Source organism: Euprymna scolopes, chromosome 8 (genome assembly GCF_053919585.1).
Source record: "Euprymna scolopes isolate OS-2025 chromosome 8, ASM5391958v1, whole genome shotgun sequence".
NCBI lineage: Eukaryota > Metazoa > Mollusca > Cephalopoda > Sepiida > Sepiolidae > Euprymna > Euprymna scolopes.
Window position 1 is genome coordinate 28,575,515 of NC_136489.1, and position 14,322 is coordinate 28,589,836.

The following is a 14,322-nucleotide window of genomic DNA, read 5'->3' on the forward strand; positions in this document are numbered from 1 at the left end:
TGATGATGATGATGATGAGTGTGATGATGATGATGGTGGTGGGGGTGATGATGATTATGCTCCTGCTGCTGCTGATGATGATGATGATTATGATGATGATGATGATGATGATGATGATGATGATGATGATGATGATAATTCTGATTTCGTTTATGAACGTCTCTCTGGAAAGGGATGGGATTCATTTCCAGAGGATTTCTCTTAATCCCGGTTTCAAACCAGGAGCTTATAAGATCAAAGGTTTTCCTAAGGATGTTTGTTGTACCTATAATTGCAGATGTTTGAAGGCCGTCTAAAACATTGGGGATTTGTAGTTTTTTTTCAATTGCCCTTCCAGACGAGTAAATACTACTTCTGGTGTACCAACTACGACCGGGATTACTTGTGTTTTACTCCGTGCATACGCCGTATCTCCAAGGCCAATAGAGCATAATTGCTGCATTTGTCGTTCTCTTTCTCTCTCACACTCCTATCCCAGGGCATTGAGAAGTCTACAATATGCCAGTTTTTTTAGACTTTGTTGTTGACGACCCAATCCGGACGATTATGTTCCAATTGCTTGGTCGTTTTGCAACTGTTGTTCCACCATACCTCTCCCTTGCCATCCTTACTTGTTCGCACTTCATCAGGCACCTCCTCAAACAATTTTCTAGTACACTTATACCCGGAGTCCCATGCGATCGTGTCTTTTGCGTACTCTCTCTGGGCCAGACCATTACACCCTGCTGCAAGGTGCACAATTGACTCGGAGGTCTTACCACAAATCCGGCATTCTGCTGCTACTTCCTCTCCTAGAAGCACTTTTTTGAACAATCGTGTTCCTAATACCTGCTCTTGTGCTGCACAAACAAAAAAATCAGTACTCTTAGCCAGACACCCCATCCGTCTCTGTTTTCTCCAAAAGCCCTAACAAATTCTCAGCAACCTTCACCATCAATAGTGTATCACCTATTCATGAATGATGAAACATGTCAAAAGCCTTTCTGTAATAAATCTATGCTACGCTTAGATTCCTCTTCTTCTTCTTCGCATCCTGCATTATTGATTTATCAATTAGTAGTTGCTCTTAATATCTCTCGAGCCTTTCTGGCACCCCTTTTGTTCGTCAGGAAAGAACCATTACTCTCTAGATGTTCATAGATTTTCTCCACACATCAATGGCAGACATGTAATTCGTCTTTAATTATTGGCATCAGTTTTTTTTGCAGAATCTTTCCTAATCAGTATTGTTCTTCCATTCTCAATCCAATACTGGCAATCTCCCGACTCTACAACCCTTTGCAGCGCAGCAGCTATAGTTGGATTAAGTCAGGGAACCAGTTTAAACCAGAAGCCCATCACTTAATCAGGTGTCTTCCAGTTTGTCAACCTTCGTATGTCAGCCTTAACGTCATCGATGGTTATCTGAACGTTCTTCATCTGCTGCATTTCTGATAGCCTTTCTCTGACCTCTCCCAACCAGCTAGCTTTCTCATTATATCTCCCTTCGACGGACCAAATTCTACTCCAAACATTCCTGGCATCTTTTGCATTTGGAGTGTTGCTATTTCCCGCCTGTTTACTACCATTTAATTCTTTATACTGCTGAGACTGATTGTTCGGGAGAAGGTTTTTTTGCCGAAACGCAACACCTTTTCCAACAAAGTTCCTTATTTTCATATCATCAGTCTGGACCTTCTCTTTCAACAGTGTAAGAGCGTTCATCGTTTCTTTTTCTCAGCAATCTATATCTCCGTTCAAGCTCGTCCTTGGCTTTCTGTCCTAGTTTAACTTCTTTACTTATTTCTTCGATTCTATCAATGTCTTTCTACCACAGTTTAATACTTTCTTCAATTTATCCCTTTCTCATCTGTATTAAGCCAAGACGATTCGCAAGAATGTATGAGGCTGCATATAGAAGCCTGTTAAGTTCCGTAATCGATACGTTCCTTCTTATAATGTTGTAAATTACTCCTTGCATCATTTTACATCGTTTTTCACCTTCCGCCTATCATTACTGTTCATACTTTGAGTCTCTATTATATCGTCTCTAAGAAGAACCTCTCTTAACTTCTGAAGTATTTTTTCTACAGAAGTCAAAGTTTTGAACTTCATCACAACTTCTCCTTACATCTGTTCTTTTTACTGGCTCCACTGTCGCAGAGTAAATGCTCTAATCTGACTTAGATCTTTCAAACTCTTTCTCTTTAATTCCCCTAACCATAGGATTCCATACCTCCTCAGTTGTCCACCTCCTATCATCGCTTCCATTTCCGTAATGAAGTTCCACTCTCTCAGTTCTTTCATCAGAGCTAGTTTCATCAATTATAGTTTCGTTATTCATTTCATTCCTAACCATCCATTCAAATCTTCTCTTGCAACCACTGAAAGTAGGTTGTTATTTTTAACTTGTTTTAACTGGGATACCAAATTCTCTGCACTCCTAGGTCCTCCTCCTCCTCTAGATTCCCATTATTCCTTCACGTTCGGATATATCCACCAGATTTGGTACTTCCACTTCTTATAAAGCTTTCACACAATACTCGTCTTTCCTCATCCGCCCACGTTTTTTTGTTTTACATTTCCTGTTTAAACTCCCTTCGTGTCTTGGGAGCCTCTCTGGCAATTCCAACTCCTCCTATATCCAGCCACATCCCAAGAATTTCGAACATTATATGATGACGTCCGGACCCACCCTGTTGACCAGTGGGATACCTACCTTACATAAGACCATCAGAAGATGTGCTAACCTCATTCACGTCGTTATTTTCAATTTTTTGATTCGACATTCTGCCACAAATGGGGTTAGTGAATTTAAGGTTACACCACCACCGACGGTTTTATCGAGATATTAGCACAAGGAGCGCCCCACACCAAGATAAAAAATCCTGTCCGGATCTTTTTCCTCCATCACAACCACTATTCCCATTACTACCGCAAACAACAATAGAAATAAAACCTACAATGATAATGGCAACACAAATATCAGTAGCAATAATATTAACAGCAAAAAACGACAATAGTAATGACAGCAAAAAAAACACCTACCATTACAGTTACAGTAATAATAAAAACATACCACCACTACTACTACCACCGCCACTACCACTAATGCTAGTAATAATATTAGTGATAATAGTAATAACCACTAAAGTAAATTTTGTTTTTTGACTAATAATAATAATAATAATAATAACTAGCAGGACCCGTGGAAATTCCACGGTAGTTAAAATATTTTAAAACACATCAGTAAGAAATTCCTTATTGTTATATTACAAAAATGAACGCATGGAAGCAAGTAGAACAAACAAAGAACTTTAGTTTAAAATTTTATTGAAGGTCAATGCGATCGTAACTGATTCTGTTGATATTGTCAGGAAGTGCTGGTTATAATTGAGGCGGTGACAGGGACTTCGATCAGCTGCTTGGAGTGAGAATAGTGGTCATTCAGCAGGTTCTTGGGAGTCAGACTGTGAATTTAAAAGAAAACTGTGACATTGTTGACATCGATATTTTGAAAGTTCTGATGACCCCAAGTTGTTTAATAGTTCAGGACATTTTGGATTACCCGTGTGAGTAATGAATAGGTCACAGAAAACTGCCATTACATCTTGATAAAGCTGTTGTAGATTCCTAGGACTTCCTGTAAATGTAGATGGTAGAATAACTGGTACACCAGAATAACCATCTCCATTCCTTGTGAAATGATCCATTAAGCCACAATATTGAGCAGCTCTTGGTTGACTTTGATAGCTCTTAATTAAGTTAAATACGCAACCGTCAACTTTTACATATGCGATAGACTTTTCTATTTAGTTTTAATTTTATTCAATGAAGATTTGGAAATTCACAAATATTTTTTATATTTTTGATATAGATCTCAATTGAATAAAATATACTGTAAATCTTTTAATAAGGAATAAATATTTATTTAAACCATAATTATTGAAACAAAGTATTTTACTGCATAAAAACGGTTATTGGGAGTAGGGTTAACTATTTTGAACATTCACCTTAATAACGATTTAATGAAAAAATGTTTAAAATATTCTTGTATCTGTTTTAAATTTTTTGTTAAATAAGAAAAATCAATAAACTTTGACAACACTATTGTAGGAATCATGCTCAAAGCCATTCTTAATATGGGGAGGGGGGTTAACTTTTCTGAAACTACACTTAACAAAGTAAAAAAATAAGGGAAAAATGTGTATGAACAATAAATATTACTTCAGTTAAATAAAATATACTGTAAATGTTTGTATGAGGAACAAATATTTATTTAAACCATGATTATTGAAACAAAGTATTTTACTGCATAAAAAACGGTTATGGGGAGAAGGGGTAACTATTTTGAACCTTCACCTAAATAGCGATTAAATAAAAAAAAAAATAATGGTCTTGTACCTTTCTTTTAATAATTTGTTTTAAAATAAGGGGAAAACCTTTGATACCGCTATTGTAAGAATCATGCTGAAAGCCATTCTTAATATGAGGTGTGGGGTTAACTATTCCGAAACTTCACCTAACCATGTAATAAAAATAATGGAAACATTCTTTAGTTAAATAAAATATACTGAACATCTTTAAATAGGAAATAAATATTTCTTTAAATAAATTAAATCGTAAGTAATGAAAAAAAAGTGTTTTTTTTCATATTAAAAAAATTGCTGTGTCCATTTTTTATAGTATTTAAATATGTATGCCCTGTCGGTGGGCATTAGAAGATGATGACTGTCTGTAAAAGAAGCAAAATAAAACGAAGAAAACAAGTAATAACTATGTAAACCACGTGAAGTTGTATAAATGTAACACAATTACTCGATTCGGCATTTAATAACACGAAAAAGGATTGATATGCCATAAAACAAAAACAAAACAGAACAATACGTAAGATATGTTTTGACTCTGTGTTACTCAGTGTATTTGCGAATGGTGACTTTGGTGATTTAATAAAGTCATTCTTGACTTTAGTAACATTTATTTCTACACATATTTTTTTTGTTATGTAAGGCTCACTCAAAAGTAAATAAAAAATAAAAAGATAAAGTGGCACAGTAAAAAAAAAGACAACGAACTCGTAGCGTTAAATGTAAAAAATATATTTATTACTGAATAAAATAGAATAAGCGTCCCGTACTACAGAAGACATCGTTAAAAATGTAAGTAAAATACTATACTATTTAAACTGTGGAACGATACCTTCTACGCATAATTGTCTTTAAAATAATCCGGAACCATAAATAGACAGTTTATATATATATATATATATATATATATATATATATATATATATATATATATATATATATATATATATATTTATTGTTCAGGAAGTTTTGGGAAATAAAAAGGTTTAATGATTTTTAACTAATAAAGATTGAACAATAAAGGTAGATAATCCACATTAATTAATGTTTGCGATGATGATGGCGCGTTTCATTAATTAATGTTTGCGATGATGATGACGTGACACCGTACGGACAAGCATATTAATATGTAGATTATAATGATATTAATTGTTATGATAATAATAATAATAACAATAATAATAATCATAATAATAATAATAATAATAATAATAATAATAATAATAATAATAATAATAATAAGTGCCAGTAGGAGAGAATAATAATAATAATAGTAATAATAATACTAATAATAATAATAATAATAATAATAATAATATGTGAAAAAAATTCCTCGTTTAACCGTAAATTCAAGTTTTTTAATTCTAATTTCAGTAAGAAACGTTTCTTCTCCCCCTTTGATTTTTTTTAAAAACTCCGCCGCTGATGTTGCTGACGAGAAAATTGTACACAAAAAAGAACCATAAAGCATCCGAACATGTGTAAGACAAGTCCTTGTTTAACAATGACTTTCATGTTTAAATTACAATTTCGGTTAGAAATGCTTATTTGTTTTGCTTGCCATTTTTTAAACTCCACTGTTGATGTCTCTTTTTGCCGGAAAAATGTACACAAAGAGAGAAAAGTAAAACATCCGAGCATGTGTGAGAAAATTCATTGTTTATCCATTAATTTCAAGTTCAAATTACAATTTCGGTTAGAAACTGTTGTCGCTTTTTGACGTAAAAATGTACATAAAGACCGAAACATAAAACATCCGAACATGCGTCAGACAAGTCCTTGTTTTTTTCATCATCATCATCATCATCATCATAATAATAATAATAATAATAATAATAATAATAATAATAATTGTTTCCTTCATCAACATCACTCTGGAAAGGGAGAGCATTCATTCCCAGACGGTTTCCCTCATTCCCGGCTCAAAAAAGGAATTTCAAAGATGAAGGCGTTTTCTTAGGATGTTGATGGTACCTACAATTGTATAGGTCTTAAGGAAACCTAAACATCGGCGATTTGTAGTTTTTTTTTTTCCTATTGTCCTTCGAGACGACTTGATACTATTCTTAGTGTACCAAATCTGACCGGGATTTTTTTGTGTTTTCATCCCGTGCATATGCCTTATTAATGAGCCATGATTGCTGCACTTCTCGTTCTCTTTCGCTTTCACATTCCTTTCTCAGGTTTTTGAGACTTTGTATAAGGACAAAATCCGGAAGATTATGTTCCAGTTGCTTGGTCCTTATGAGACTTTTGCCCGACCATACCTCTACCTTGCCATCCTCACTTGTTCTCAATTCATCAGGCATATCCTCAAACCATTTTTCAGCAAACTTCACCCCAACGATCTTTTACACCTTCCAATATATCCGGAATCCTATGCGATCGTGTCTTTTGCGGAACACTTTGGTCCGGTGCAAGGTGCACAAGTGATTCTGAATCATTCTGCAGCAACTTCCTCTCAAGGAGCACATTTTTTGTAAAATTGTATTCCTAATACATGCTCTTCTGCGCCACAAACAAACAAACAGTGCTCTTATCCAGATACCAGCTCTAAGCAATTGCCCTTATCTTTCATTTGCCATTTCTGCTATATATATGTTCCATGCGTTTTCTTCCAATCCACTTCATATGCCCTTTCTCTATCCATGTTTCACATAAGCAGCTTTGGTCTCACATGCTCCCACTTCATTCGCCACAATGTATAGCATTGACTCCTCACTTTTGACCCCATGCTCCTTCAACGACATCGCCTCGGTTTAACACAGAATTTTTACACTTTGCAATCCTGCCCCCCCCCGTCTTTCCTCTTTGTTTTTTCCCAAAACACCTACTTCCTATGTTTAGGCAAAAGCATTTATCCTTTAGATTCTTTGGGCTGGAATATTTAGTTTAACGAATATTTTGAAGTATGAAATTAAAAACACAACGAAACCGTCTGCAACGGGTTAAAATTGTTGCCAAATATTATCCTAAAAGCTATGTCAGTATTTTGAAAATGAAAATATTAAAAAAAAAAACAAGTGCATATAAAAATATTTGGTGACTTCATTTATTTAAATACACAGTTTTCTCTCGCAAATATACATTGCATAATTTTTCACATATATATATATATATATATATATACATATGTACATACATACATATATATATGTGTGTGTGTGTGTGTATATATATATATATATATATATATATATATATATATATATATATATATATATTATACATAAGAAGAAACAAAACCAATCACTTAAACATATAGAGAACGTTCGTAAACAATCGTAGTTTACTTGGTCGGTATTTACTGAAAGTATTATCTTTATATAACGTGTCTACTGAATAATTAAGTCACAATCATGATTTGGATATATTTAGTAATTATGGCCCATATTATTTAACATATTCTATACACTGACTCTTTTTAAAGTAACAGTATCACGAAACCTTCTTTGTTAAAACTTGGCAAACACACATTTTGCTTAAAGTGTAAAAAACGCAGCAATAAATTCATCCGATGATATGTAAGAAAAACGAGTTTAATATACAGGTTAAGAATATATATATATATATATATATATATATATATATATATATATATATATATATATAGCTATCTATCCATGTGTATATATATATTTATATATATATATATATATATATATATATATATATCAGATAAAATTTCCTTGATTGGAGTATTGCTGAAAACAGATAGAGAGGATTATAAGAAGCTAATAGCAAGGCAGCGAGTATGCTTTCCTATTCGTGTGACCTATAATCTAAAATGTACAGATGAAAAAATATTCGTATTAGATATGTTTAACTTTTTTTTCCTATAAGCATTTGTCTTTAGCAGGCATTGCAGCATTACACAACCGTAAAATACGCATAAATAGTGTCTGCATGTGTATTTCTGAAACAATTGAAAAACTGATAAAAATCCAATCACTCGTCTGTTATATTTTTTGGATTTTGAATTTTAAACAACACCTGTTTCCGGATGGACAATGTGTCCACATGTTTGCGTATTAAAAAAAATCTCGTCTATTGATCGGAAATCCGTGTGAATCACTTATATATATATATATATATATATATATATATATATATACATATATATATATATATTTTTTTTATATATGTATATATTATAACTTTTGTACCTGTGCACTAATATTTTGTAACTATATATTCTCATGACTTTAACATTTAATTTATGGATGAATGCATTCAGAAGACATAAGTCTGATTATTCGATATTGCAAAATTCGGATTAATAAAAACAAAATTATATATGTAATAGTAAACTATACATTAGATTAGCAGAAAAAGATCCATGTTTTGAATGACGCCCACTTTACCACCGTGTTAAATGTGATCATCACAATCTACAACAACACAGGTTCTATAAAAAATAGTTTGCGCTTTTTTATTAGCGTGTGTCTAAAAAATATTCCTGCGTGTGTTCAAACTGAGTTCATACAATTGATCACTATTAGAATTCCGACTGGCCGGCTTAATTAATCACTGAGCAGTATTGCCTACTTATCACCTTACCCTAATACTAAATATTTTGGAATTTCTATGACTCAGTGCTACAATAATATACACATTTTGCATTTATTTCTTGAGGATCGACTATTTTTTTGGATAAGCCTGAAAAGAAGGTGAATAGAAATTATACTCCTATTAGATTGAACACCTAGATTAATAGCATTTAGATGAAAATTATAGTCTGCAAGATTAAAATTCTTATTGAAATAAACGAGCGTTTTCAACAAAAGAAATTCATGAACGCTATCTTATTTAGAAAAAATTAAACATAAAATATATTTAATTTATATCACCAGTTTTGCCGTTTATCTTTACAGTAACAGTAGAACACTGACTGTAACAGTCAGTGCATAATCACTTCTATCTGGTGTCAAGTGTACGCAACGGAATAGCGAAATTCATTATCATAAATGCAAAATGATTGAGCGGGTTTATTCTGCATTTTAATACGTGCGTTATTTAGTTTATTTTTAACTCTAGCGATTCCCTTAAACACTTCTCTATGCGTATTTATCCGAACTTGTTTCTAAGAGCTGTCATGTGTCAAGCTGATCTAAACTGATTGCTGCTGGCATCTTTCATTGAAAATGCATTCCATACGGCAGATGGTCACAAAGGGCGAATTCAAATTAGAAATTACACTACTATAAGCGCCCAGTTGATGGTAAAACAGTGTGTACACAAATAATATATGTTAGTAAATGTGTACTTCAACGAAAGTAATCATTTAAATCTTTTAACAAAAACAATTGCTAAAACAATTAAATCAAACCACTTTTCACTGTCGGACAACAATGCTAAACCCCTGTTAAACTAACTTGATATTTATAAAACGGTAGTGATTTAATTAAAAATCGGGAGTATGTGTGTAATTATAAGTCATTGAAATATTTAATCTAGAAAAATGTAGTATATTCTACCTTTTCTGAAATATTTTTCATGGCACGTCACTTGCAGTTCCCGGTCATAACATATGTTTAATTATCAGATTTTAATTCATTATTTTTGTTCGTATCAACGATCTAATAATGTTTTATATATTGTATGCATACACACACATACATACATATATATATATATATATATACAAATATATACGTATATATATATATATATATATATATAACAAGGTAGTCACCACTTATCAAGGTCCGGAAGCCACTCGGGGATACGGGGTATTGTGTGTATAGTACGTTATTATTGGAGAGTTGATAAAGTGTCTTAATTAAGGGGGCGGTTCATCAGGAATTTGTTTATATTGGACTTGAAGACATCAAGATTTGAGTTAGGTGGGAACAGAGTTCCACAGGCGTGCACTTCTAAGAAAGAAGATTTGTTCATGGAATTTACGTTTTGATTGTGGCACAGATAAGGAGTGGGGAAAATTTTTGACAGTGGTTTAAGCTAGACGGGTGTTTATCGTGAACGTTTGGCGAGGGGGGACCAGAGATTGGAGCTCAGACGAGTACCTACCATGGTAGTAACGATAAAACAAAGACAAGCTCGCAACGGCTCTCCTGTGGGAGAGAGATTGCAAGGAAGAGAAAAGGGTACCACCCGCTCAGCCACGAAGCCTATTTTGTACTCTGTCAAGGTAGGATAAGTTGTTTTTAGCAACTCCTATGCAGATGTGGCAGCAGTACTCCATCCTTGGACGTACTTGGCTTTTATACGGTCGGAGAATTTCATCGGGGTGAGATATCTTCTGAAGCGGTAGAAGGATCCTACCATTTTTTCAACGACCTTGGCAACTGACTTTATGTAGGTATTTCATTTCAGGTCAGGAGTTAAAGTCAAGCCCAGAAGCTTATCAAAACATCGGGCTTCCCCTAGACGAGAGCCACGTATTCAATTCATGCCAGATGGGGATCAGAGCGTTGATGATGTAAAGATAGGAGCTTGGTTTTTGATTCAGTGAAAGAAACTAGCCACCTCCTCCCTCGCTGTACCACGCGCTGAAGATCAGAGGAGAGAGAATCAGTGATAACTTTGTCATTTACGGTCTTTGGTGTGTTCCCCTAGATGGTCGTGTCCTCAGAATAGTTGTCAATGAATTATGTGTTTTGCGAGATCATGAGTGCTTTCAATGATTTAAAATATCGTGTCCCCTTAGGTAGAGCCATACATTGGTATTTTTACAAGATTAAAATTTATATGAACTCATTTATTGTTTACACCCGTTGACATATAAAGGTATATATATATATATATATATATATATATATATATATATATATATATATATATATATATATATATATATACTCTATTATACTTACGCCTGCCAATTTCTATTTTGTTGCAATTCAACCCTCTATTATGTAAAAACAATATCGAATTTGTTCCACAGGCACATTTATCTTATACATAAGCTTCGGGGATTCTAGTCATGAGGATTGATTAAATAGTTTAGTATACTGCACACACAGAGACAAGGTCGTGTTTACATATACATGCATGTATATGTAAATGTATATGTATATATATATACACACACACACACACACACACACATATATATATATATATATATATATATATATATATATATATATATATATATATTATAGTAGGGCGTGTTCAACGTGCACGCGATTACATTTGAAGCGGAATTGTGAAAATCGAAATATCAGAAGTGTCGATGAAATTGGCATAAACGATGATATGGTTTAATTAAGATTATAATAGGTTTTTCATCAAATTAGATGTACTGAGTATCAACATGGCTTATTCTCTACTTATGATGGAATGCTGGCCAAGTGTATGGACTCTCGTGTTGTTACCGTAATATGTTTAATTTTAACATTGCATTTTTCTATAAAATATAAACCCAATAATATTATTTTGGATTATGTCTCATTAATTGTCATTAATTATATTATCGTTTTTATCTTGTGAATCTAATTTTGATATTTCAGAAAAAAAACGTCTACTGAGTTACTGTCATGTAAGGGGTAGGGTTAGGCTTAGGGTTACTGTTATGTTTATACACCCTTAACATTTAGGTCTCAAACATTTGTGAGGGGGGTAACATTCCATAAAAGACGTGTTAATAGTTAGGTTATGCCAATACAATTTAATATCCTTTTGCCTAGTGGACTCATTACTTTAACAAAGCAAAAAATACATCGAGTAAGGTTCTCAAGTGTATCATCAACAAAATTATTACATCAGTTTTTGTAAGATATTTTTTTTATATTAGATTTTTTGCATGAATCGAGGTGAAGCTATGAAAGAATTGATTCTTTGATATATGAATTCCTTAAATAGAATTGACTATTAATTGTGTTAACTGATTATACGTTGGGTTTAAAACTATATTAGAAAAGAAATTTTTATTAGTGAAAACTATAAAACCATTTATTTTCGTGAATGCTTTACGTGTGCACGGATTGAACTTCGGTACATAACTTGTTATGCAATATATTAGTCACACTATAGAAACCTAGTTCCTATGAAAGGAAGTAACATATTATATCCGAGTCATTTTATTTAAGAAACCACTGTTCTTATATGTCAATTGATATTAGGGGAACTCCTAATATGCATGAACCCAACACCCCTACTGACAACTCAAACAGCGAGATATTTCGAAATAATTTTCTATTAACTATTTTAAAAATGTAAGTATTTTCAGTCGTAATATAAACGGCTTATAACATTATAATATATGATAGAAGGTAATATGTAAGTCTGTAACAGTTCTACCTATAAACCTTTTCATAAATTTGAAAAATAAATCTAAAAGACAATAAATAATAATAAAACGCCCATAAAAATAGTATATAACATTATATATATATATATATATATATATATATATATATATATATATATATATATATACATGTATTAATATTTGTAAACGGAGATAAATATATGGTCGTACACAATTTTACACGAAACAGTTAACTGAACCCTTTGCGGTGCCGTCATTACATGCACATTTCCCCCGTTGCATCTATTTTTAAGTGAACACTATGTAATCTATAATTGCTATTATAATGCTGATAGATAGATTGATATTTTGGATGCAAAATTTATTTACAGGAAAACTACAGTTGACTTCATATAACTTAATTTTTAGTATTATATATTTTGAAATCCTTACCCGTTACACATTCTATATTTTGATTGAGTTCATACAACGTCTTTGCAGAGAAAATAATAATGCTATACTAACTCACAAGCGATTAACTAACTGTTTTGCAATGGTCAACCCGTTTGCTTGACTTTTAATGGATATATCGTCTGTATAGAACGAAAAATAAAACATTATTTGCATGTAATTAACAGTTAATTTTCTACACCGACAAATGTTTTTCATGTAAACGTATTTTAGTTTAACATATAGTTCTACCCAAAATTTTAATAATCAATGTGTTAGGATTCAAAACTTTTAATAATATCGACGTACGGAGATGATTTAATTACATTTTATTTTTCAGTCAAAATCTGAATACGTAAATATACTAGAATCAACAGCAAGGAATCAAGGTAATAATTTATATGTTGCTTTGCACGTGCTTTTCTATTATGGTCATGCTAAATGTGTATTCGAAGTGTAATGGTGGCTTTGTATTATCTATACCTGTATTGAAGTATTCACTATTTAAAAGTTCTCACATATCTAACACGTTTACTATTCGCAATACTAACGCATTGATCTGAATAACTAAATATCATATACATTGGGATTCAGTACATTCAATGTCCTTCAAATGCATCTTATATATATATATATATATATATATATATATATATATATATATATATATATATATATATATATATATATATATATAAGTTATGACCGTAAGCAACGATTTGTGATGTAATAAGCTAAGATTATCGAAAAATTAACCGTGTAAATTGCTTTATTTCCTGTCAATTTTTACAAAGTTAAACTCCTTACATATCCTAGTGACATGAAAATTTGCAGACCGGAAAATAATAAATAAGGGCATCATTTTAATATATTTCTATAATTTCTAAAATATATTAAAATAATTGTAATTTTTCTGTTTACCGGTAACTGAAATGTGCCATATGTTTATTACAATATCTGGAAATAATCGGAAAAAAACTCTTAATTGCTGCTGAGCAGGAGCGCATTGTTTTAAGCTTTGCATAACTGTAATTTTTCGTGGATATGACTGATAAGTTATGGGCGGATCAAAGAACATTGCAGTTATTTGTGGGCAATCAAAACACTAAACCAAGACAGAATAAAAACATCAGAAGGGCACTAGTTCTAAGGGATTTTCAAAAAATTCGCTGCCAAGCTATACAGCAGCAGCGCGACATCAAGGCTCCAATATTTTATATACCTGGAATCCTTTCTTTGCCCAGACAGACAAACAAACTGTTCAACAAACATCAAGCATAACAAAAGACCTATTTCAAAGACAATACATTA

The 14,322-nt window shown here is 32.4% G+C and overlaps 1 protein-coding gene across 4 annotated transcripts in view; it reads left to right on the forward strand.

The window, feature by feature from the left end:
* Positions 1-14,322, forward strand: part of LOC145283516 (neuropeptide Y receptor type 2-like) — a 1,003,835-nt gene that overhangs the window by 500,701 nt on the left and 488,812 nt on the right. For 2 of the 4 annotated variants that reach the window (XM_080132357.1, XM_080132354.1), the window contains one exon: positions 13,352-13,400. The exons of the other annotated variants lie outside the window; for them this stretch is intronic. The gene's annotated coding sequence lies outside the window, so the exon portion shown is untranslated. The remainder of the gene's footprint in view (positions 1-13,351; positions 13,401-14,322) is intronic. 4 annotated transcript variants of the gene reach the window in all.